This window comes from Ceratotherium simum, chromosome X (genome assembly GCF_057802395.1).
Source record: "Ceratotherium simum simum isolate JZ-2026a chromosome X, ASM5780239v1, whole genome shotgun sequence".
Lineage (NCBI taxonomy): Eukaryota > Metazoa > Chordata > Mammalia > Perissodactyla > Rhinocerotidae > Ceratotherium > Ceratotherium simum.
In genome coordinates, this window is record NC_141940.1 from 15,133,849 (window position 1) to 15,161,689 (window position 27,841).

Genomic DNA, 27,841 nt, shown 5'->3' on the forward strand with positions numbered 1-27,841 from the left:
CGTCTTAAAAACGAAGAAGATCTGGAAATCCATTATGCTATAATGAAGAACACTTAGCGTTTCCCAATTTTTTTTTGATAAATGACAAATGACCATTCAGATCTTAATTGTGCTGATCCTGGATGAGATTAGCTAATAAAAATTAACATCATGAAAAGCAACTCATGTCAATTAAAGATGAAAAAAAGATTAAACCTAATACAGAATCTTTTCTAGGAAAGATAGGTTTCAAAATTTTTAAAGTTTCATTTTGTTGCTATGGTACCATCATTTCTAACTATTTTCAGTTATCTTGAAATACTCAGTAGGGTCAAGTATATTCTATGATATCCAATTGTTTTCCCAGGCTTATTTAAAAGCATCATTCTGTAAATGCAGCTGAATGTTTGCAGACATCTGAAGATTAATACTGAAATGAAAATATTTAGCAAAATATCTGTCCTGAGATAATGCCATAATAATAACACTTTGAATTTATCCAGTGCCTTTGTTCTGAGCAGCTCAAAGGGCTCTGAAACCATTATCTCATTAATCAAATAGCACATTCCTAAGCTAGAGTATCATGATGTGCCTGGTTAGCGATGTCAGCAGTTCCACTCTGGAAACCACATACTGTTACTAGAAGATTATTGGAGCAAAATGAAATGACACAGGAAAAAAACTCACAACTATCTCAATGTGCAAGTCCTAATATAAACCATGTTCTCTATCAAAGTACTGTCCCAGGATTATACTAATGTTTTCTCTGTTCCCAACGCAGATATTAGGAAAGAATGCTATCATTTCCCGAACCAGTAATGCCAAGTAGAGTGGAAATAGCAAAGAGCAAGGTCAGGAGCCCTGGTTCTTATAGATGCTCTGCCTTTAACTTACTGGGTGTCCTACTACGTGTTCTTTCCCTCTCTGGACTGACTTTTCCTTGCCTGGAAAAAAAGAAGTTTGAATGGACCAGTCCCTTTTATATTTGTCCTGACAATGAAATGCTTTCACCAAACAATGAGAATCTTGTTATCATTTTTTATCAGTCTTCTATGTAGGTATCTACAAGATTTCATAGAAAAAAATTAAAAGTCCCTATTCCCATGTTCATAGCACCATCATTCATGATAGACAACAAGTGGAAGCAACTCAAGTGTCCATTGACAGATGAGTGGACAAACACAATGTGGTATATCCATACAATGGAATATTATTCAGCCTTCAAAAGGAAAGGAATTCTGACACATGCTACAACATGGATTAACCTTGACAACATTATGGTAAGTGAAATAAGCCGGTCACAAAAGGGCAAACATTTTATGATTCCACTTGTATGAAATATCTAAAATAGAAAAATGCATACAGACAAAAAGTCGAATAGTCGTTATCAGGGCCTGAAGGAATGGGAGTTATTGTGTAATGGAGACCAAGTTTCAGTTTTGCAAGATAAAAAGAGTTCTGGAGATGAATGGTGGTGATGGTTGAACAACAATGTTACTGTGCTTTATGCCACTTAAAAATCGTTAAGATGGTAAATTTTATTTTATGTGTATTTTACCACAATTAAAAAAAAAATTAGGGGCCGGCCCAGCAGCGCAAGTGGTTAAGTGCATGCGCTCTGCTTCGGCAGCGCGGGGTTCATGGGTTTGGATCCCAGGCATGCACTGATGCACCGCTTGTCAATCCGTGCTGTGGCAACGTCCCACATAAAGTAGAGGAAGATGGGCACAGAAGTTAGCTCAGGGCCAATCTTCCTTGGCTAAAAAGAGGAGGATCAGCATCGGATGTTAGCTCATGGCTGATCTCCCTCACAAAAAAAATAAATAAATAAATAAAATTAAAAGTCCCACTATTAAAAGTCCCACTATTAAAGACCAGTTCGAAGATAGCAAGGCTAGTAAAATCCCTTCCAGATCCGAAATATATCTAGGTAAATCTGAAAAAAAAATATTTAAACAAAAAAAGTGATTCTTTAAATATCACTTCATTACTGTTGAAAAATTGAGTCAATGGATGTGGATGGCAAAGAAAAATCCCATTTCTCTATATTATGAAAGTAGGTTAGTGCCAACAGAAAACTGCTCCCCAAAGTTTTGCAGAAAGGACCCTTGGTCACTGCTGACTTCCTTGCAGAGGGGTAGTGAGCCCAGTGATTTATTTCACATCCAAGGCACCAGTGTACCAAGTTGGAAGAAGCTAATGTGAGTTACTATTTTTTCCAAAGGTTATTAGATTAGAAGACGAGGAGACAAGGGCAGGTGAAACTGAGATTCACACTTAAAATACTTGAGGGCTAAAGTGCCTTATAGTTATCATGAAGTAAGTTTGCCTTTTTGGGACACTTTAGCTAGGAGACAGTTTGAGTCTTGCTAGAGTTGCAGCATACCCCTCCCAGTCCTTCCACCCATGTCTGAGGCCAGAGAAGACCCGAACCCACCTCTGAGTGAAGGAATTGAGGTCCTTTGCCCATGATTTCAGTCCATACTGTCAGCCTAAAGGTAAGCCTCCCTACAGAAGGGGAGATGAACCCAGTACCCGGAATGATAAACCTAGCTACAGGGTTACCTTGTCCACCATCACCCAAATAAGAAGGAAGGAACTGAAACTCTCCTTTTAGTCCTAGTTTATTTTCCCACGTTGAAAAAAAAAAACCTTACAAATAATTCCCACTGGAAAAAAAGAAAATTGTCACAAAAATTCCGGCCTGACTGTGGCTGGGGCAGGGGACAGAGTGGTCCGTAAAGGAAACTTGGAGAAGGGGAAGGAGAAAAAGGAAGGGACAAAAGTATTTGCCTTGTTCTCAGAGTAGGAGAGGGCCAGCTTACCAGGGTCTTTATATTCAAGCTTCTGTATTGAGGGATTGGTTGAGGAAGGGCCGTGTCAGTAATGCACTTCCTCAAAGGGGAAGGCTAAAGGTTGCCATGGGAACCTTGGTTCTGTATCTCTCTGACTTGGATGAATGTGTAAAAGTTGCCTAGCTGGAGATTTTATATTAATCACTACATGTTCTTTAGGATAGGATCTGAAGAATTCTCTTTAGCAGATGCATTTCAAAACAAAGCTAATTTCTCACTGAAAGCTAACTGTGGGAAGGCCAGTTTGTTTAGAAGCATGGTGAAAAGGCTAGATGAGGAGTTAGAACGCTTGGGTTTCAGCCTTTGCTTGGTCACTTGTCAGCTGTGAAAGAGTGAGAAAACCACAACTTCACTGGGCCTCAGTTTCCTCATAAAACAAGGACAATAAAACCTCCCCTACAGGGTTGTTTCCAGGCATTCTCCCAACTTGGAAAAGCAAAGGTGACACAGGGCCGGAAGTACAGTGCCCTGCCCCCAGGAGTGATAGAGAGCTACTCCAGGGGATTTTGCATCGGATTGTTGATATAATTACCAAGACAAGCTCACCAACATTTTCTTTCACAGATGCTGAAAGCAGGAGGGAATTCTGACTCCTTCATTTGATAGATGAAGTTCCGAGGTTAAGTGACTTGCCCAAGGTCATAGAGACAAATTGGTGGAGGTGGGATTCAAGCTAAAAGCCATCCAACTCCCCATTCACTGCTCTTTCCTCTCCACCAATCAGATGCATGAAGAAATGAGCCTGAAAAAGAAGTTTCTCTACCTTGTAATTCCAGGAAGGAAAAGCTAATTTAAAAAAACATGCCTGTGTTGGCTGCGTTGGCATATGCACGCAAACACAGCATGGATGCAGCAGACAGTCTCAAGGTTTCCAGATCAGTTTAACATCGTTTTCCTAAAAAGCACAGTATTTCTAAAATGATAGGTGAAGTGGATCAAATCAAGCAGAAAGAATATGTCGGTAGTTAGCTGGATTTGTTTAGGTAATTTTCAAGACGATTCCCGTTTTTTTCCTGTTCTGCAGCTTCTGTACTTTCATTAAAAAGAAAAAATCTCCTTTTAGATATATGCACATCTCAGAACAATGCCCTCCTAATACCTCCAAAGGCACACAACAGGATCAACTAGAAAATCTGTATAAAATTGCATACAATTGGTTCCATGATAAGAAATGCTTGTTTAATGTGGTTTGTTTTCTTCTTAAATAAAAAGAGCCTATCTTTAGCCATCAACCGGTTTGAAAGACAGACCATCATTGCTTATTCTGTTTTGATATTTCTCTACACTTTAAAATTTGCCATTCCTTTCCCATGGCAAATCAAAGGTTTTATACAAAATCCTTCACGGCTAAAGTAAAGCCTTAGTTATACATCTTTCTATTCTCTGATGATTAGGGCTGTGTTTTTGTTATGGTAAATAAGTATCTCATAGAAGTTCAGAAGGTCCTTTTTAGTAATCGTTTGCAAAGTCTCTGAGGAAAATAGTCTCTTCCTAACCTTTATTTTAGACCTCTATGATTCTTTTCCCCTGTAATCCTTGCACCAAGTAGCACAAGATAAGCTTTGTAACAAAGTTGGATGAGTTGGACTAACTCTTAAGTAAATGAGTGGCCTTTTCAAGAAGATACTCTTGTTGGAGGAGAAAGATGTTCTGCACAATTAATGTTTGCAAGAGGGTCATTGAGTAGGTCAAATTTTAACTGGTGGCAATATATCACTCAACCTCCATTGGCGAGCTGATGAAAGCATTTGATTGGCCTCAGCCATATGAACCCAAAGCCAGGAATTTCTGAACCTTGCAAGGAGAGAGGGACAGTGGGAGACAGCCTCTAAAACAGCTGTAAAATGTAGCAGCTCTAGACTTCCAGCAATTCCACCCTTTTAAAACTGGTGGCTAAACGAGCAAGTACTTTTTAGCAAGCCACTCTTCATAAATCTGTTGGCCAAAAGAAGATTCCTGTGTACAGTATAAGAGATTCAAACATTTTAATCTAATTCTGTCCCTGAGCTGATTCAAATCATTCAGAGCCTCAATATAGCTGGATCAGTTAGCTGCCCCCAACTGACTTTCACAGAAAGATGAAAATCAAGACAACATGACGATGCAGACTTGCAGAATATCAGAGCTAGAAGGGAACTTAGATTTCAAGTGGAACCCCTTCTCTCAAATTTTTCAGATGAGGAAACCGAGGCCCCAAAAGGTGACTTGCCAAAGTGCACAAAAGCTTCCTCTTAACTCCAGACATTTAATATTTAGCTAGTTTTTATCCCATTTCCAAACAGAAAATGCCAAGACTTATGGTTTAATATTAAAACTAACTCTCTCTACCTACCTCATACTTTTGTTTTGAGGAGCTGCTCAAAGTCCTCCGCCCACTAACCCCACCCCCACCAGACTCCCCAGTTTAACAGTTCCTGTTTTCTCACTATGCCCTTCCAGCTTTCTCTGTCTCCTCCCCGCCATAGGGGTAGGTCCAATTACTTGGTAGCCCACTTAGCATAGCAAAGAGCCGCAGTACAGAAATGTTGTGTGGAAAAACCAGAGGGCCCCCAGTCGATGCTTTGTTCCTCCCAGCTGTGCTTACTTCCCAAGCAGAGCTGCAATCCCCACTGCTGTGGCTTCCCCTGGGTTTGGATCAGGCCCCGGGGATACTATTATTACATAATTTTGCATTGTACCTCAGGGCAAAAAATGTAATGAAGGAGAAAGCCTATACCTCTCGTTCTGTTTCCTTCGTTGGAAAAACGGGTATCATCATCCGGGCTGTTCTGTGAACTGGGCCTTGCCCAGCACAATAGGCTTCTGAGGACAAGGTGATTAGGCCGGCAGTGCAGTGTGTTTGATTAGCGCCAACCAGCCCTTTGTAGAGGGACAATATCGGGCCATACAGTAACAAGATCACGTCTTTTGATTTGGGTTCGCTCCCTCTGTTGATACAATCCATTATCCTGTTTGCCTTTCTTACTACACCAAGGCATTGCACCAAGAGCTTCAAGGATTTTTTCTATAATAACCTCCAAATCCCTCAGCACCTGCCTTCTGCCAAAGAACTTCCCTCTTCACATCAGTGCTTTTCTTTGTCCTTTCAACATCACTTTGAATAGTTAGGTAAAGCTATACTCCCATCCCAAGGAAAAAGAAAACTAGGGCGACAACTACAGGGCCTCATATTTCATAAGAAACAAAATTAGGGGGAGTAATTGAGTTATTGTTGGCTTAACCCTTTCCCTGCTGCCCCCGTCTTAGTTTCAGTGGACCATCTTTTCAGCCATTTAAATAGATGTGATGAAGAAAGGAAGAGAAGTTCTTGAGCTTGGGGCAGCAGCCAAGAGATACATTAATGAGATTTGCCTTCACAAAGGCAACAACCATATCAATTTTTTTAAAACACACAAACAGTATGATGCCGTGTATCTTAGGCCCCTAAATTACCCAATTTCTAAAGCAGAAAAGGCACCCACCCAAAATTTGTCCAGACTCTCCAAACCTCCATTATAAAGCAGGTAAGATGAATGGAATCTCTTGGATTTTAAAGGTCCCTTCCCATCTTTGAAAATGTGTTCACATTTGAAAATATTTCACATCCAGCAACTTTCAGAAAAATACATACCTGAGAAAAAAATATTGATGAGATCATTCACGGCTTTTGCTGATAGAACTGGCTCGTTGACAAGAGACCAGAGAATATCAGGAATCAGGACTTGTGAGAAAATAATGGGTTGTGTTTTCGTGTGGAGTGGCAAACCCCCTTAAACTCTGACAGAATTCACATAATGCAGCATCTTGTTTCCACCCCCCACCCCTTCTCTAGCATCTTATTTATGTTTGTGCAAGATATTCCTGCTTAATTATGATTCATCCCACTTTGGACTGTAAATAGAACGCAAATTAATAATTTAGGGGAGAAAAAAGACCTGGGCCCTTTTCTCCTTCCTTCATTCCTAGGTCAGCCGGCTCGTTTATGAATTAGTGCTCGAGCAGCCTGAATAGCAGAGAATGAACGTTTGACTAAATCCTCTAAGTACGAAAGCTCTTCACACCATTTGGTCTTGAACTGATCCAATAGCGAGGTGTAACCACTAGTGACAATAAAGCGCCATCTGGCAAAGTGAACTCTAGGCAAACAATGACAAGCAGAAGTGAAAAGAATTGCAATGATTTCCACAAACATGTGAAATACTATAAACTGTGGGACTTAGCAGCTTCCTCCCGAGGCAAGTAAACAAATGCAACCCTTCGGCGGCGGTGCTGCTGTGTGGGGCTCCATCTCTGGGAGCAGGCTAGGCTCCATTTGCATTTAGCTAGGGAAAAAATGTATGCAGATTGGCGAACAAAAAAATATATAAGCGCTACTAACCAGACGTCACTTTTCCTTCACTCTTTACTGTCAGGGTGATGCACTGGAAGTCTTTATTTCTTTCAGCTTGGGCCTCTCGGTGCCTCATTCTCCTTCCAGCCTGTTCTCATGCCTTTCTCATCACCTGCTGAGGCCTTGATCACGGACAGAGCAGACGAGCAGCGGGGGGACAATTAGAGAGGAGTTCAGACTTTGATCATTTGACCATATGTGAATACAACAGCTGACCACATGTTTTAAAAGACAACTAACTTAAATGTATTTTAAAAAATCACAAAGCAAGCATAGATACTGAAATTTACATTTTAATTATCTGGCACAATGCTGCATTCAACTTTCTCAAAATATTTAATATGGAAAAATACATCTTGCCCCTTCAAATAGGAAGGGAAAGCAGTTTTCTGTGTTTTCCCCCCACCCCCACCTCCGCTCCCCCCTCGAAATGTGTTCCCTTTCAGCAGAACATTTAACCACTGTGGATAGGGAAGAATTCTGTGCCGGAGATTTCAAAGGCACATTCAAAGTGGCCCAAAGTTGGGTATGATTACTAAAGGTAAATTAAGCTTAAAGTAAGCACCATCATTTATTTTTAAAACACGATTTTATAGAGAAAATATCTGTCCAGCACTTACACCGTAAACGAGGTATTTTTTAAATGAGAGGGGCATATTGAATAGCTTAGCTTCACTTTCTTAACTCTTTAAAACGTCCATTGCAAAATTCTAAAATGCATATTCTAAAATGTGTGAAAATAAAAGAGCTTTGTTGGCAATAAAATAAAACTGATACGTGGTTAGCTAGAAGACAGTCTCATTGTAGCCACAATTCACAAACGAAAGTTTATTCGTGGCTCATTCTATCAAAACATTGTCACTTCTTTTCTGGTTTTCCCTAAACTATCAAAGTTGAACTGATTTCAGTCTGGCTAGGTGAAATGTGGACATACGACTATCCAGCTTAGAACCCTTTCTTGTGTTTTTGTATGTAGTTGATGATTTATCGGCTGCTTCTGGAGATATAGGGCCCTCCTTATCTTCTCCACCTACCAGATAATTAACATATTCATGAATGGTTATTTACTCTCAAATAGAACGATAATAGAAAAATAACACTAATTGTTTTGACAGCAGTTTACTTAAGAGTTATCTGGAGGAACAAATGTTTCTTTTGTAGTGTTAGGAAGACAAGCATTTACCTATGTATTAAGCTTATTTTTGTTCCTATGAGACAGACCAAAGTAATCTTGGGTGGGGGAAAAAAGTCTAGAAGAAATAATTTAAGTGAAATTTCATCTGACATTCCTCAAAATATTTTGATAGTCCATTTATTTCTTCAATTGTGAGGGAGATTAGCCGTGGGATATACATTTTAATAGCTATATATGCTAACATATTTATTCATTATCTGTTTGTCATTGTCTTTTTAAAATATATATTACCCTTTAGTTTTAAAATATCCCACCTTGTTTTACTTTACTTTGGTACCATCTTAAATATAACTGGTTTATATCCATTATCAGACGAGTTTTAAGTGTAGGAATTCTTATTTTAGGGCACAATGCATTTTCACTTTGAAAGAGTTCATTTTTAATACAGCCTTTGAAACAATGGTTACTTAAAAGACATATTCCTCTCTTAAATGCAAGTGTCTTTACTGGGGTTTGTGTGTCACCTTGAGACCTTGGGCACATCCTGGCCCTCTCTGGGCCAAAGTCCTCCTCTGTAACACAGATCTCTAAGGACCCTTCCAGCTCCAAAGAATCTCAGATTCTATAATTTCCCTACCAAAACAAAATCTGCCACCAAATCTTCAATAACTCTTTCTTCTTTCCTTAATGAACTTTGCCCTGTAGTGTGAAGACATAGGCGAATGAATCTTCATATTTTACCTACTATGTGCCAGGCGTTTTACAGATATTATTTCCTTTAATCCTCACAACCACCCTGCAAAGTAAGCATTATTATCTCTGTTTTGTAGATGCGGAAACTGAGGCCCACAGATGCAACGTACCTTGCAAGAAGCCTCACAGCTAGCAAGTTGCAGAACCAAGGCCTATCATCAGACAGGAATTCTTGTTACTACAAAACACTCCCTCACAGAAAGATAATGAGTATCAGAAGATTAAGTTTCTAGACCCACTTTATCACTGATTTCCTGGGACAAATCCTCTACCTCAATTTCCTTAGCCCATAAAGGCATTGTATCTCCAGGATCATATCACCTACCTCATTATGGATAGAGACAAAATTAGAAGGGTACTAGGAAACAAAAGGCAAACCATGTGCTTCCTCCAAGATGGCAGAAGAGACACTGTCCTTGGAGATGGCAGGAGCATGGAACCACCCGTTCTGAACACAGAATGGCATTTGGTAGTTGAAGTGGGATATTGGAAAAATAGCTTCAACGATGGCAGCATTCTTTAATGACATTTCTTAAGGTTAAAAGAGTTTTCTGCAAAGTGGGAAAATTCTGGAAAACAGAGTTCAATAGCTGCTTTTGAACTGAAATAGAATCTATGGAGAAAGAAAACCCTACAAAATGAAAGAAAAGAAAAAGTCTACCCTGCAAACGTGCTTTATTTTAACTTCATATGTACTCAACAGTTTTAAAGTGAACACGGAGAAAATCAGCCAGATTTGAACCCAACCTAGGAGTCTTTGGAGCCACTGACAGACATGGGGTGACTTCCCAGAATGTCCATTTTAAACCAAGATTTCGATGAGAAATGAATTGTTTTTAAAGTTCTAAGACACACACACAGAAATAGTCTCTGTGTGCCAGAGAGCAGGAGCATCCCAGGGGAAGGAAACTAGGAGAGGCTCTGAATTTGGGGTGCCAGGTAAGAAAGGGTGTCAAGAGCCATAGACGGGGATTGTGGGCATCTTGTGCAGTTGCTGTAATTTTATAATTTTCCCATTTGTTATTTCTGACTTTGTTGTTTGTTTTGTTTACTTTTCTTTAGTGATTTGCTATAAAACCCTTCCAGTTTTATTTTGTAACATTTTGGAGGCCTAGACTCCCTTGGAGAATCTGAGGAAAGTTATGAAATCTCTTCCCACCCCTCTCCACGCCCCCGAAGAATGCACAGAAGCACAAACTATTTGCATGAAATTTCTTGGAGTTTGCTGCCCATCCAAGCACCCCAGGTTATGATGACATGCTTAAAACAAATTAAGATACCAATGCACCATTTTCAACTATCAGATTGGCAATGAGTAGTAAAAGACTCAACAATTCCCAGGGTGGTTAAACAAGCAAGTTCGTAACCACTGATGGGAGTATAGATTGGTGACAAGTCTTCGGAGTTTTTTAAATGCACTAGCTCTTTCAACTAGCATATTCAAGGCTGAAAAACAACATCAATGTCTATGAATAGGAGGATACTAGTTAAACAAAGGCAGGAATAGCCATATTTCTGGTGATGATGTATGTTGCATTTTTAAGCAAAAGCACTGTCCCCTCCATCTATAGTCATTGTGGTGAGTGGCTGCGGGTGAAAGGAGTTGAAGTCCATACTAGGGGTTTAGCTGTGAGTTACCTAATGGGCCTCCATATAAGGCAATTAGTGAGACAATGAGGGTACCTGTGGGGCAGTCCTGAAGGGCTGTACTATTAGGGTATTTCAGCAGTGGTTCTTAATCTTTTGGGGTTCAAAGACTCCTTTGAAAATCTAATGAGAGCTAAGGACCCATTCTCTAAAAAATGCACATATGCACAAATTTTGCATATAAGTTCAGGGGATCCTTGGGCCCCCTGAAGTGGATTCATGGACACCAGGCGAATCCTTGACTTGCGCTTCAAACAAATGGGAAGATTTTTTGAGGGAGATATGGAGGGAAAAACAACTATATGGAGCTGAGGGCAGAGAATTTCACATCTGAGCACACTAGTTTCCTTTTAAATTACTGATTTCAGACCTCTAATGAATCCTCAAATGTTACGCAGAAATCCTACTATACGTCTTACAAAAATCTCTCCTATTTTTTAAGACAACTACTTCACACCTATTGCTACCTCCTACCCTCCTCAGCTGCGATCTCATCACTTAGCTGATTGAGAAAGCAGAAGCCATCAAAAAAGCACTACCCCTCCTCTTGTTACCAACGCACAAACCAAACTACACTCGCCCACATTTCTTCCTCTAGCTACGACTGAGGAAACGCCTCCCCACTCCAAGGCCAACCCACTACTCGTGCTTCTGGATTCTTGTCATCTGCCTTTCCCAAGGTCGTCTGTTACAGTCAAAATAAAATCAAAAATCTGCTGTGGTCTACGAGGAAAACACACAATCTGATTTAAATTTTAAAGACAACATGCTTGTTGCTGTGCATAAATCTGTATTTGGGGAGGGACAAGAGGGAAAGCTGGGAGACCAGGCACTGCTTGGTGCTGGGGATAAAGTGGTGAGCAAAACCAGCATGGCCACTGTCTCATGGAGCTTCCGGTCAAATAGAGAAGTGAATGGGGCTTTCAAGGTTCACCCAGGCTCCGTAACTTAGTTAGAACCCAGCATGGGCCGGCCCCGTGTCTTAGCCGTTAAGTCCCCGCACTCCGCCACTGGCCGCCCGGGTTCGGATCCCGGGCGCGCACCGACGCACCACTTCTCCGGCGATGCTGAGGCCGCATCCCACATACAGCAACTAGAAGAATGTGCAGCTATGACATACAACTATCTACTGGGGCTTTGGGGGAAAAAAAAGGAGGAGGATCGGCAATAGATGTTAGCTCAGAACCGGTCTTCCTCAACAAAAACAAGGAGAATTAGCACGGATGTTAGCTCAGGGCTGATCTTCCTCAAAAAAAAAAAAAAAAAAAAAAAACGTTCCTAGAACCCAGCAAAGCAGGTGAACCAAATCATAGACTCCACACTCTCTCCTGAAAAGCTTTCTGTGACTGTTAGTGTAGATGGATGATCTCAAAACGTTTCAAAGTATAAGGTTTGGTTCGGGGGTTCCAGGACGACATGACCTAAATGAATTTTATTTAAATAACAATAATAATATCCACCAAGCAAAAATTTTTCAAAAGTGAGTGAAGGAAAAAACTCGAAAAGGAAATGAACTAAAATACTGTTCGAAGTTGTGTTTAGAAGCCAAGATTATAGGAAATTTTAATTTTTATTTACTGTTTTACATATTTTCTAACTTAGTTTTTCCTTTAATAAGTTGAAACAGTTAGATGGATTAAGTAAACCATGTAGAAAGATAAAAAAATCCTATTAAGATTTCCTTAAGTGAAAAGAACAGGTTATAAATCTAGGTATAGCACGATTGCAATAGCATAAGCTATAAGCAGGCAGACAAAGATTTGTAGAGTGATAGGCAGAAATGAAATTGGCTGTGCTACATTTTGCAGTCAGGGCCGGCCCCGTGGCTTAGCGGTTGGGCGCAAGCGCTCTGCTGCTGGTGGCCCGGGTTCGGATCCCGGGCGCGCACCAACGCACCGCTTCTCCAGCCACGCTGAGGCCCCGTCCCACATACAGCAACTTGAAGGATGTGCAGCTATGACGTACACCTATCTATTGGGGCTTTGGGGAAAAAAAAGAGTAGAATAAATTTTGGAGTCAGAATACTTGGTCAGGCAAGTTTCTTGAAATCTCTGTACCTCTGTTGTCTCATTGGTAAAATAGTAATAATTGTCCCTACCTCATATGGTTAGTGTGGCAATTAAATGAGTTAATATGTGTAAAATACTTAGGCAGAGCACAGAGGATTTTTAGGGCAGTGAAAATATTCTGTTTGATGCTATAATGATGGATACGTGACATTATACATTTGTCAAAATCTATAGAATCTACAACTCCAAGAGTGGACCCTAATATTATTTGTGGACTTGGGATAATAATGATGTGTCAGTGTAGTTTCATGGATTGTTAACAAATGGGCCACTCTGGTGGGGGATGTTGATGATGGGGGAGGGTGTGCCTGTGTGGGGGCAGGGGGTAGATGGGAAATCTCTGTACCTCCCCTTCAATTTTTCTGTGAACCTAAAACTGGTCTAGAAGATAAAGTCTATTAAAAAATGCTCACTGACTGGCATGTAGGAAGCATTCAATAGATGTTATTATTACCATCATTATTATGTTATAATGTGCTCAGGGCCCTGGTAGGTGTTCAGTAAGTGTTACTGGTAAATAGTTACCACTATGGTTGCTTTCTTCCCCTTTAGACCCTTGTGCTGAGCTCCAGACCTGATCATCCAAGAGGAATTGTCACCAAGCCACCCACCCCACCCTCTCCATTGATTGTCTGTGGCCCCAAGGTGTCTAGCAGTTGCCTCTTGAGGCAGTTAGGCTCCCCTCTGTATTATCTGTTTTCCAGCCTCTCCTCCACACCACTCCATTGCAAGCTCCACTGGGGCAGTGATAGTCCTCATTCCTCTCTGTATCCTCAGCTCCTAACTCAAAATCTCGCACCACAGCAGAATCAGGGATCCCTGGGACAACATCAAGTGCACTAACATCCGTGTTATAGGTGTCCCGGAAGGAGAAGAGCGAGACAAGGGGGCAGAGAATCTATTTCAAGAAATAATAGATGAAAACTTCCCTAACCTAAGGAAGGAAACAGACATCCAGGTACAGGAAGCACAGAGAGCCCCAAACAAGATAAACCCAAAGAGGCCCACACCAAGACACATCATAATCAAAATGTCCAGAATTAAAGATAAAGAGAGAATCCTAAAAGCCGCAAGAGAATGTCAAGTTACGTACAAAGGAAACCCCATAAGGCTATCAGCTGACTTCTCTGCAGAAACCTTACAGGCTAGAAGAGAATGGCACGATATATTTAAAGTGCTAAAAGGAAAGAACTTACAGCCAAGAATACTCTACCCAGCAAGGTTATCATTCAAAATGGAAGGAGAGATCAAAATTTTCCCAGATAAGCAAAAATTAAAGGAGTTTGTCACCAAGAAACCAGTGCTACAAGAAATGTTAAAGGGACTGATTTAAGGGGAAAAGAAAAGACCACAAATAGGAAAAATTATCTATTTCCATGATTAGAACGTAATGGATACAAATGCACAACAAAGAGGTTAGATATGATATCAAAAACATGAGGGAGGAGGGGAGTTAAAGAGTACAGCTTTCAGACAGAGGTCAAACTAAAGAGACCATCAATTCTGTAGAAGAAGAAAGGAACAGAGAACTACTAAAACACTGAGAAAAAAAAAAAGTTAAAAAATGGCAGCAAGTACATACTTATCAATAGCTACTTTAAACGTCAATGGACTAAATGCTCCAATTAAAAGGCATAGGGTGGCTCATTGGATAAAAAAACAAGACCCATATATATGCTGCATACAAGAGACACACTTCAGACCTAAAGACACTCACAAACTGAAAGTGAAGGGATGGAAAAAGATACTCCACGCAAATGGCAATGAAAAGAAGGCTGGGGTAGCAGTACTCATATCAGACAAAATAGACTTTAAAACAAAAACTGTAAAAAGAGACAAAGAAGGGCATTACATAATGATCAAGGGAACAATCCAACAAGAGGATATAACACTTGTAAATATCTACGCACCCAATGTAGGTGCACCTAAATATATAAAGCAATTATTAACAGACATAAAAACAGAAATAGACAGTAACACAATAATAGTAGGGGACTTTAACACTCCACTTACACCAACGGATAGATCATCCAAACAGAAGATCAATAAGGAAACATTGGCCTTAAACGACACACTACAACAGATGGACCTAGTGGATATATACAGAGCATTCCATCCAAAAACCGAAGAATACACGTTCTTTTCAAATGCACATGGAACATTCTCCAGGATTGATCACATATTAGGACACAAAACAAGTCTCCATAAATTTAAGAAGATTGAAATAATACCAAGCATCTTTTCTGACCACAACGGTATGAAACTAGAAATCAACTATAGGAAGAAAATCAGAAAAGCCACAAATACGTGGAGATTAAACAAAATGCTACTGAACAACGACTGGGTTAATGAAGAAATCAAAGAAGAAATCAAAAAATAACTGGAGACAAATGAAAATGAAAATAAGACATGCCAGAATTTATGGGATACAGCAAAAGCAGTTCTAAGAGGGAAGTTTATAGCGATACAGGCCTATCTCAACAAACAAGAAAAATCTCAAATAAACAATCTAACAATGCACCTAAAGGAACTGGAAAAAGAAGAACAAACAAAGCCCAAAATCAGTAGAAGAAGGGAACATAAAAAAACCAGAGGAGAAATAAAAGAAATAGAGACCAAAAAAAATAGAAAAAATTAATAAAACCAAGAGCTGGTTCTTTGAAAAGATCAACAAAATTGACAAACCTTTAGCTAGACTCACCAAGAAAAAAAGAGAGAAGGCACAAATAAGTAAAATCAGAAATGAAAGAGGAGAGGTTACAACAGACACCTCAGAAATACAAAAGATTATAAGAGAATACTATGAAAAGCTATATGCCAACCAATTCGACAATCTGGAAGAAATGGATAAATTCTTAGAATCATACAACCTTCCAAAACTGGATCAAGAAGAAGTAGAGAATTTGAATAGACCAATCACCAGTGAGGAGATCGAAACACTAATCACAAACCTCCCCAAAAATAAAAGTCCAGGACCAGACGGCTTCCCTGGTGAATTCTACCAAACATTCAAAGAAGACTTAATACCTATCCTTCTCAAACTCTTCCAAAAAATTGAGGAGGGGGGGAAGCTCCCTAACTCATTCTACGAAGCTGACATTACCCTGATACCAAAACCAGACAAGGACAACACAAAAAAAAAAAATTACAGGCCAATATCACTGATGAACATCGATGCAAAAATCCTCAATAAAATACTAGCAAATCGCATACAACAATACGTTAAAAAGATTATACACCATGATCAAATGGGATTTATTCCAGGGATGCAGGGATGGTTTAACATTCGCAAATCAATCAACGTAATACACCACGTTAATAAAATGAAGAATAAAAATCACATGATCATCTCAATAGATGCAGAGAAAGCATTTGACAAGATACAGCATCCATTTATGATAAAAACTCTGAATAAAATGGGTATAGAAGGAAAGTACCTCAACATAATAAAGACCATATATGAGAAACCCACAGCTAATATCATCCTCAATGGTGAAAAACTGAAAGCCATCCCTCTAAGAACAGGAACCAGACAAGGATGCCCACTGTTACCACTCCTATTTAACATAGTACTGGAAGTCCTAGCCAGAGCAATCAGGCAAGAGAAAGAAATAAAAGGGATCCAAATTGGAAAGGAAGAAGTGAAACTGTCACTATTTGCAGATGACATGATTTTATATATAGAAAACCCCAAAGAATCCACCAGAAAACTTTTAGAAGTAATAAACGAATATGGTAAAGTTGCAGGATACAAAATCAACATAGAAAAATCAGTTGCATTTCTGTACACTAACAACGAAGTAGCAGAAAGAGAAATTGAGAATACCATCCCATTTACAACTGCAACAAAAAGAATAAAATACCTAGGAATAAACTTAACCAAAGAGGTGAAAGATCTGTACACCGAAAACTATAAAACATTTCTGAAAGAAATTGAAGAAGACACAAAGAAATGGAAAGATATTCCGTGCTCTTGGATTGGAAGAATTAACATAGTTAAGATGTCCATACTTCCTAAAGCCATCTATAGATTCAATGCAATCCCTATCAAAGTTCCAACAACATTTTTCACAGAAATAGAACAAAGAATCCTAAAATTTATATGGAACAACAAAAGACCCCGAATAGCTAAAGGAATCCTGAGAAAAAAGAACAAAGCTGGAGGTATCACACTCTCTGATTTCAAAATATACTACAAAGCTGTAGTAACCAAAACAGCATGGTACTGGCACAAAAACAGACACACAGATCAATGGAATAGAATCGAAAGCCCCGAAATAAACCCACACATCTATGGACAGCTAATCTTTGACAAAGGAGCCAAGAACATAGATTGGGGAAAAGAAAGTCTCTTCAACAAATGGTGTTGGGAAAACTGGATAGCCATATGCAAAAAAATGAAAGTAGACCCTCACCTTACACCATACAAAAAAATTAACTCCAAATGGATTAAAGACTTGAATGTAAGACCTGAAACTGTGAAACTTCTAGAAGAAAACATAGGCAGTACGCTCTTCGACATCAGTCTTAGCAACATCTTCTCAAACACCACGTCTGACCGGGCAAGAGAAACAATAGAAAAAATAAACAAATGGGACTCCATCAAACTAAAAAGCTTCTGCACAGCAAAGGAAACCATCAACAAAACGAAAAGACAACCTAACAATTGGGAGAAGATATTTGCAAACCATACTTCTGATAAGGGCTTAATCTCCAAAATATATAAAGAACTCATGCATCTTACCAACAAAAAAACTACCAACCCAATTAAAAAATGGGCAAAAGACCTGAACAGACATTTCTCCAAAGAAGATATACAGATGGCCAACAGACACATGAAAAGATGTTCAAAATCATTAACTATCAGGGAAATGCAAATCAAAACTACAATGAGATATCACCTCACACCCGTCAGAATGGCTATAATTAACAAGACAGGAAACAACATGTGTTGGAGAGGATGTGGAGAGAAGGGAACTCTCATATACTGCTGGTGGGAGTGCAAACTGGTGCAGCCACTATGGAAAACAGTATGGAGATTCCTCAAAAAATCAAGGATAGAACTACCATATGATCCAGCCATCCCACTGCTGGGTATTTATCCAAAGAACTTGAAAACACCAATTTGCAAAGGTACATGCACCCATGTGTTCATTGCAGCGTTATTCACAATAGCCAAGACTTGGAAGCAACCTAAGAGCCCATCAAGGGACGAATGGATAAAGAAGCTGTGGTATATATACACAATGGAATACTACTCAGCCATAAGAAACGATGAAATCCAGCCATTTGTGACATCATGGATGGACATTGAGGGTATAATGCAAAGTGAAATAGAGGGAGAAGGTCAAATACCGCATGATTTCCTTCATTAAGTAGTAGATAATAACAACAATAAACAAACACATAGATACAGAGATTGGATTGGTGGTTACCAGAGGGGAAGGGGGAGGGGAGGGTGAAAGGGATGTTTCGGTACATGTGTGTGGTGATGGGTTGTAATTAGTATTTTGGTGGTGAACATGATGTAATCTATGCAGAAATAGAAGTACAATGATGTACACCTGAAATTTTTACAATGTTATAAACCAATGTTACTGCAATAAACAAAAAATTAAAAAATAAAATAAAATAAAAATAAATAAATACAAGACAGCGGAAAAAAAAAAGCAGAATCAATAAAGGTTTCATTGGATGAATAAATGAATTTCAAAAGAATAAATGAAGGAATAAATAAATAGCAGGCGCTGTCACTGCATATTCTGCTGAGTGAATCTGAGCACAGTCTGAGCAGCACTGATATTTCTGGCTCTGTGGCCCCCACACTTTCAACTCCCAGTTAATGGATATAAATGCCATCCAAGCATTGCAGAGGGGGCCATTCCCTACTGGAGATAGCATTTTATTTTGTAATTCACAAAAACAAAGAGGGATATTTTTGGAATTTGTGCTTATGAGCCCAGATTCTAAATTCCCTCTGCTACTCACACCACATGGGGCAGCCCTGAGATTGGGACCTTAGCATGAGCAGCCTCTTTCTGAGCCCTTCTCCCAATGAGACCATCATTATTATGCTTGCTGTGGAGTACCAAGGAGAGAAGAAACAAACCCTGCAAGTTTTCCAAGGAAATGATCTGTATTATTTGCCACTTAAGCCTATCCTCACCAGTGAGAGTCCCAAATAAAAAGAGAAAGACTTCCACACTTCTCTCTCTCTCCATCTCTCTCTCCCATCCTCACACACACTATTATATGTATGCATGCAAATTTATGTATATATGTCTATATATACCTGTGTGTGTTATGCAACTGTATCATGGTATAAGAATTCAGAATTATTTTTTTCTTGTCTCTATTTTTCAATATTTTATATCTCTGAATATTTTCATCATAGGACAGCCTCGATGAAAATAAAAGAGAATTTGGTATAGAGATACAGTGAAGGAGAAAAACCACTGTAGACAGGTAGGCCATGGCATGGAGAGTAGACACATGAAGATTTAAAAAAGAAAAAGGCCTGCGTCCTGCTTCCCTCCAAGCTCTAGCAGTCCTATCCAGAAAGGTAACTAGGGTAACATAGAGGAAAGCTCACTAGGAATTGGGAACTGGACAAACTGGGTTTGACAACTGTTTCTGCAAATTGTTTAACTTTCCAGAGACTCAGTTTCTCAATATGGGGATAATAATACCTACTTCACAATATTACTGGAGGATTATATAAGACGTTTCTAAAACGTGCAATGTGGAGAATTTTTTTTAAATGTTTTATCTAAACTAGAGGTTCTCGGTGCCGGCCTGGTGGCGCCAGCAGTTAAGTGCGTGCGCTCCGCTGCAGCGGGCCCGGGTTCGCCGGTTCGGATCCTGGGCGCACACCGATGCACTGCTTGGCAAGCCATGCTGTGGCGCTGTCCCATATAAAGTGGAGGAAGATGGGCACGGATGTTAGCCCAGGACCAGTCTTCCTCAGCACAAAAAGAGGAGGATTGGCAGATGTTAGCACAGGGCTGATCTCCTCACAAAATAAATAAATAAATGAATAAATAAATTAGAGGTTCTCAAACTTTTTGAATTTGAGAATACCTTTTGTATGTCAAATATTTCATAGACCCCCCCAACATACACAAACACACACATACACACACACACACACACACACAAGATAACAGTGATGATTGAGAAAATGTGACAAAAAGCTACTATGTACTTCACACCTACTAGGATGGCTTACCACACACACAAAAAAAGGGAAATAAGCGTTGGTGATGGTGAGGATGTAGAGCAACTGGAAGCATTATACATTGTTGGTGGGAATGGAAGAAGGTACAGCCACTGTGGAAAACAGCTTGGTGGTTCCTGAAAAAGTTAAACATGGAATTACCGTATGACCTAGCAATTACACTCCAAGGTACATACCCAAGAGAAATGAAAACAGGGACTCAGACACTTGTATGCTGATGTTCATAGCAGCATTATTCACAATAGCTAAAAGGTAGAAACAACCCAAATGTCCATAAACAGATGAGTAGAACATTATTCAGCCATAAAAAGGAATGAAGTTCTGATAAGGTCTACAACGTGGATGAACCTTGAAAACATTATGCTAAGTGAAAGAAGCCAGCCACAAAAGGGCAAATATTGTATGATTTGACTTATATGAAATATCTAGAATAGGCTAATACATAAAGACAAAGTAGATTAGAGGTTACCAGGGGCTGGAGCAAAGGAGAGTGGTGAGCTATTGCTTAATGGGTACAGAGTTTCCATTTGGGGTGATGAAAAAGTTTTGAAAATAGATAGTGGTAATGGCTGCACAACATTGTGAACGTAATGAATGCCACTGAATTGTACACTTAAAAAAGGTAAAAATGGCAAATTTTATGTTTTTATATATATATATATATATAGCCACAATTTTAAAAAACAAATGAAAGAAGCTACTATGAATTCATTAATGACTTGCATACAAATATGAGATATATTGATTATTCGATCTGCATATGGATTTGTAGACCACTTACATGGGTCCCAGTCCTCCCATCTCCACCACCCACCCACCCTGATAGAGAATCACAGATCATTCAAGTGAATACACAAGTTACTCCTCAAAAATCTGGATAACAGCCTCAATTATTCACTTTGTGTGAGAACATAGACTTAGCCACTGGTGGAGTTTGATACAAGGCTGTATGCATAGCAAATATTTACTAAGTGCTTCCTCAATAAGTGGGTCTCTTTAGTACAATATCCAAGCACCAGTTCATATGAGCCAATTGGAGACTTTGTGAATAAATGTGTGTGTGTGTGTGTGTGTGTGTGTTTGTTGGGGGAAGGGGGGCAGTAGGTGAGAAGTGTTATAAGAAACAGAAAGGGCTTGCCCTTGAATCCTGGCTAATTGCTTCCTTTCAGGAGAAGCACCAAGGACGGAGCAGCTTGGCATTTGCCCCATGCTGGTTCCTGCAGGTGCAAAGGGAGGACTGCTGTTAATGCGACAGAGAGGTGCCCTGCTGCACATGGCACACAGATAAATAGGTCTGGAGCCTCCAGAGCTGGCAGCCTACTGCCTTTCATGGGCCTTAAAAGGGAATCAGAATGAAAATAAAAAAAGGTCGCTCTTAGGATCTGTGGTCGTCGCCATTGCTGGAAGTAAATATGAGGCATCTGGGAGAAACAGAGCCTATATACAAAAGTTTACATAAAACTGAACTGGATAGGGAGATGGGGAGGGCGGTTGGAGATGTTAAGAATAGAAAAGGAGACAGAGCATCCTTTCAAAATATATTGAGAGCTTCTACCACTCATCATTCAGCAAGAGTTAATGAATCTAAATTCCTACATTGCCCCCAGTATAAACAGTACCAAACATTACTACGAAATGATTTCTTTTCTCTTCACTCCTTAAAAATTAGCCAAAATTACAAGCTGATTTCTTTGCCTTAAATGGGTTTGTTTTTTCCTCTGGAGTGTGCATGTGAAAATGTATTCAACTTACGGATGTCATTGATCAATTTTTAAACAAGTTGTTGGAAGTTGCTTTCGGTGGCCGTACTTTAAAGTAATCAGCCACTATACACTGGAAGCATTTCAGATACATTCATTTCATTATCTGATCTCAATAAAGCTTAATCTACCAATAAAGGGATTACCTTCTTTGTAGCTAGAGCAAAATCAGCCAATACACTCAATTCTATTAAGTGATCCCTATTTTCCCACTCATGTTATAGGGTTGGAGACATGTTTTATTTAGGGGGAAATTGATCCTTCTGTAAAATCAAATTGCTCTTTATAATGCGCAATTCTTTCTTTAAAAACCACTCATTTCTACTTATGTCTGTGTGTGCGTAAATATAGCTCTGAAAGAATATACACTCAACTTTTACTTTGGTTACTTCTAGGGTAGCATGTGGGATGGGAGAGAGGTCACAGTGAAATATGAATGGGGAACTCTACTGTTTCTATATTCTACATTCTTTGAATTTTTTCACAGTGAGTATATAATTACTTTTACAATTAATAATTAAAAAACAAAGACAAATGAAGTTCTATGGGTGGGAGGGAGTAAGACTAATAAAACATCACCTATAACACCATGCAAAATAATTTACTTTTTTCTCGTTTTATAAAGTATTAGAGAGAATAGTATCATGAACCCCAGTGGACTCATCACCTAGGTTCAACAATTATCAATTCCTGGCTGATCTTGTTTCCTTCATACTGCCTCACACACTTAAACACCCACACAGACAAATTTGTTAAAGCAAATCTCAAACATTATATTATTTTATCTGTAAATGCTTTACACATTTTAGCTGAAACTATAGAACAGTACAAGCAACTTTTCAGGATCCTATCGACTTCCTAAAAATGTGTTTTCAAAAAGAAAGAGAAGGCAGGTTTTACAAGGATGGAAATGTGATTTTCTGAGAACCAACACAACCTTCTTATACATATAGTAAATCATCCAAATCTAGTCCACTTAATCAATGACTAAGAAAATGCAGTCAAATAGGGCAGAACCAAAGAACAGCAGGTAAGTTAAAAAAATGAGTTCAAGATACATCTCTCCGCCACTTCTGAGCCTTAAAGCAAAGCGTGCAAATACTTTCTTGCCAGTTAATTCTTCACAGCTAGATCTAAGCATTTGAGAGAGAAAAAATTGTTGCTGCAACCTCACAAAATGACTGATGAATTATTCATGCAGTCAGTGAACTGAAATCTGCAACCTATGGCTTCCCTGAGCTTCCTCATGACAGGTGAATACAGCACCAAGCATGCTTTTTTATTATTATTATTATTATTATTATTATTTTTGTGTGTGAGGAAGATCAACCCTGAGCTAACATCCATGCTAATCCTCCTCTTTTTGCTGAGGAAGACCTGCTCTGAGCTAACATCTATTGCCAATCCTCCTCCTTTTTTTTCCCCCCAAAGCCCCAGTAGATAGGTGTATGTCATAGTTACACATCCTTCTGGTTGCTGTATGTGGGACGCGGCCTCAGCATGGCCAGACAAGCAGTGCGTCGGTGCGCACCCGGGATCCGAACCCCGGCCGCCAGCAGCGGAGCGCGCGTGCACCTAACTGCTAAGCCACGGGGCCGACCCTGCACCACGCATGCTTTAAAATTTAGGCCAGAGCTTACACGGTGTAACTTGCATTCTCTCTCTTACCAGGGCTAGAGACTTTAAGGTCCCTCCCTCAAAGCTGAGGAGCAGCCTGGATGGATGCCCAGTCTCTCCCTCCCCCCACACACTCCCACCTCTGCTCAAGACTTAATTTCTGGCCCATGGCTATTAACTTTAAGAAGACTGCCTCTTCTCTTCAAAGCATAAGCAGGTTTCAGTCTAGGGATGTTGCCTTGGCTCATGACCTCTAACATTTAGCCCAAATATGAAAGTCCTCTAGCTTTAAAAATTCTTTTAGGTCTTTTCCTTAGGCACATGAAGCTGGTTGAGAAACAGTTCACCTTACCATTATCCCTGATGTGTATCAAACCAACATTCACCAACCTAGACAATTGTCTAAGTGGCCTATTTCAAAGCCGTTTCACATACACTGTTCATTTTATCCACACAATTCTGTGGCGCAAACAAGGTAGGCATTCTTATCTCCATCTTACAGATGGGGAAACAGAAGCCCACAGAGATTAAACGATGTGTCAAAGATCTCCCAGCTATAGAGGATAATCAGGTTTGAACCCAGGTCTTCTGATTTCTAGTCTATTGCCCTTTCTACTAAATCAGAGATTGGCAATCTGCAGGCCAAACTCAGCCTCTGAACATGTGTAGCCAACATTTAAAAGTCAGGAAGGTCATTTTCTTCTTTTTGTAGCATATAAGCAAATAACAAGCCCCAAATCACATGAATTTAGACCCTTAGGCTGTGAGCACATCCTAAGTGCTACATTATAGACTTGGCTCCCGCGGTGACAACAATGACTGCAGCAGTTTGGATACTTAGGGAATCTCGATTTGTCCTCATTAACTCTGTAAGTTGTGCTCTTGAATGTAGACTTTGCCATTGCCTGGTCATTAGAATACTTTTTGATAAGGAGGATGATTTACCACAAATATGACTGGCAGTAATACCTGAGCATTCAACAATATGCTAGGAATGGACCCAACAAAAATAAACACCAGATCAACAGGTTAGTAAGTCCCCATTGCAAGGAGACAACGTTATAGACTCAGAATTGCCCGTAGCTAAATAACCAAGCTTGATAAGTATACAAATGTTCTTCTCCCCAGTGCTGGTCATCCTGTCCCCATCTTACTTCCAATGAAGCAAAGACTCTTTGGCAATGCACTCTGCACCTCATCATGGAGTGGATATAGGAGGGAAAGGGGGTGTTTGCAGGCCTGCCTATCACGCACTTATGATAACAAATTGCTCTCCTATTTGGGGAAGAAGCCATAACTTGTGCTATCTCTGTGCCTCCATAAGTCAGCAGGTTCCTTTGGCTGGCAAATGCAATCCATGTTACCTTCCCATTTCTTTCATAGGCCTAGTGATCATAACGGGGATGGGATCAGCACTTACTTGTCAAAACTTGTCAGATCGTACAAAATTATACAAGTTTGACACTATTGTGCCACCCTAGCTCTGGTAGGGCTCTGATCCTTGATTTTTTACAGGATGGTATTTGTTCCAGTGGAGTGAATCACATAACAAAGGCCTGTGAAAGTATTGGTAGGGTTAGGCTGACATTAAAAGGATAATCTTGTTTGGATCTTTTAAACAGATCAAAAGCAAAAACTTAGGTAACAAGGGAGTCATTCTTAGTTCTCACACCCCTGGGCCATGTCACATAGTGAATTTACTGTGGACCAATAAAGAAAAAATAATTGCCCTCGAGAGTCAATGTCAAGATGCACCTATGACGCTCTAAGATGGCCACACTCAGGGTGTACCTCTATGGATCACCAGAACCTACAGGTATGTAATTCAAATACCACTTCTTTCTTTTGGAAGTTGAGCATAAGAGCCTAGGTTTTATCCTTGATGTTTGGAGAAATAACCTGGTTGCTGTCACTGAACCTGAGAAGGTCCATGCATCAAGTAAAGTGGAGCCAAAGAGCTTTGGCATGGATATGCTCAAGCATTTCCTTGATGACTTATATCTATCAACTTATTTAGCTCTTGGTACTTTCTACCACTTTATTCAGTGCCTGAAGAATTGATTAAGTTGGGTTTTTGTGATGGTTCATTTTATGTGTCAACTTGACTGGGCCAGAGGGTGCCCAGATATTTGGTCAAACGTTATTCTGGATGAGATTAACATTTGAGTTGGTAGACTGAGAAAAGCAGATTGCCCTCCCCAATGTGGGTGACACTTATCCAATCACTTAAAGGCCTGATTGGAACAAAAAAGCTGAGTAGGAGAGAATTCCTTCTGCCTGACTGCCTTTGAGCCAGGACATTGTTTTTTTCCTGCATTCAGACTTGAACTGAAACCTCAGCTCTTCTGGGTCTTGAGCCTGCTGGTTTTCAGACAGAAACGACACCACTGGCTCTCCTGGGTCTCCAGCTTGCTGACTGCAGACTTGCGACTTGTGAGCCTCCATGAGCATGTGAGACAGTTCCTTATAATAAATCTCTCTGTCTCTCTCTCTGTCTCTCTCTCTGTCTCTGTCTCTCTCTCCCTCTCTCTATCTCTGTACACACACACACACCCACAAACGCACACATATCCTATTGGTTCTGTTTCTCCGGAGGCCCCTGACTAATACAGTTTTGGTGTGCCTGAAAAATTTATGAACTACAGAAGATTTGTAAATTTTAGAAATAGACTGATACACTTAAAATTATTTGTCCTGTGTCTGCTATGTGCTAGGCACTGAGAAAATTACTATGAGATAAATAAGGAGGATCAAAACATCGGCCCTGTCCCTCAAGAAACTTACAGTCTAGTCAGACATTTGTGTACATTTAATATAATATAGATATATGTACCATAAAATACATTCAAAATATTCAGATGACAGGGAGACGACTTCTGGCTGGAAAGACTCAAAGGAGCCTTCATGGAGGAAGTGGCATTTCAGCTGGCTCTTAAAGAATGAATAGGCCTAACACATGGAGTGATAGAAGAAAATTCGTTTCAGGAGAAGGAGCTAGCATGAGCAGAGGCAGAGAGATGGAAACACATCCACCTTTCACAGGAAGAATAGAGCAATTCAGTCCAGCTGGATTGTCGGGTCTGTAGAGAAGTAAAAAAGAAGTCTGAAGAGGTTGGCTGGGGTCAGATTTTAGAGCATCATAAATGCTAGGCTAAGCAGTTTGGACTTTATTGAGTAAATAGTGAGGAGAGGGCCAGCCCCATGGCTTAGCGGTTAAGTGCGCGTGCTCCGTTGCTGGCGGCCCGGGTTCGCATCCCGGGCACGCACCGATGCACTGCTTCTCCGGCTATGCTGAGGCCACGTCCCACATGCAGCAACTAGAAGGATGTGCAACTATGACACACAACTATCTACTGGGGCTTTGGGGAAAAAATAAATAAATATATAAAATTATAAAAAAAAAAAAGAGTGCATGAATAGTGAGGAGACACTGAAGGGTTGGATCAGAATTGTGTTTAGGATGATCGATGTTGCAGCAGTGTGTACTTTGCACAGGAGTCCATTACACTATTACATATTTGTTTTAAACAAAATTTGAACAGATCTGCCAGTGAATTGGATATGTTAAATGAGGAAAAGAGAAAAATCAAAGATGGCTCAGGATTAGACTGAATCTTAGAGTTCGAGGACACATTTGATGTCATTTAGTCTTGCTCCCTGACTCTACAGAGGGTAAACGAGGCCGGAGGAGGTAAGTGATTTGTCCAGAAAGCAAATAGAGAAGTGAGGACTAAAACTAAGGGGTCTTGATTGGCATCTGAAGGGACAGTAGAACCATTAATAGAAATAGAGAGAACATATTTCAAGGGAAAGATGAGGAGTAAGTTTTGGATTATTTGAATTTGAGATGTCTCTACAACATCCAAGCAGAGACAGGGAAATGAGCTATGCAAATCCAGAGTTAGTCTCCGTGGACCCACCCCTACCTCTTCAGAAACACCCCATTTTCTCCTCTGTTGTATCTTCACCTCTTCCTCTTTATTTGCTCCTTCTTGTAAGGATTAAAGATGTTTATATCACTCCAATCTTAACAAAAAATAAAACAAACCTGTTACCACCCTCCTCGTTTATATATATATATCAGTTTCTCAGGGGAAAAAACCTGTATGTATCCATAAATTTGTAAAATGGCTCTTCTCAGATAAGGAAAACTACACAACCCAATCTCTTCCCTTTTTGTCTCTGCTGCTTGGAAACAACTCAATTCACTTACCTGTCAGCATCTGCTCTGCCTAGTTTCTGTAAAACACAGCTATTCTGTTTAAACCTTAATTCTCTTATTTTGCCTTATGTATGAGTCTGTAAATATCATCAGGTCCTCCAGAAAGGATACATCTTAAATAAAATAACTCCTCAATTTGAAGCTATAAATACATCAGGCTGGACCTGACCAGGATTCAACAGAAATGAGCCCTTAAGA

The 27,841-nt window shown here is 39.8% G+C and overlaps 1 long non-coding RNA gene across 2 annotated transcripts in view; it reads right to left on the reverse strand.

The window, feature by feature from the left end:
• The window catches only part of LOC147911749 (uncharacterized), a 190,738-nt gene that overhangs the window by 111,507 nt on the left and 51,390 nt on the right, over positions 1 to 27,841 (reverse strand). For both annotated transcript variants that reach the window (XR_015550667.1, XR_015550666.1), the window contains exon 5: positions 7,192 to 7,325. This is a non-coding gene — a long non-coding RNA (uncharacterized LOC147911749). The remainder of the gene's footprint in view (positions 1 to 7,191; positions 7,326 to 27,841) is intronic.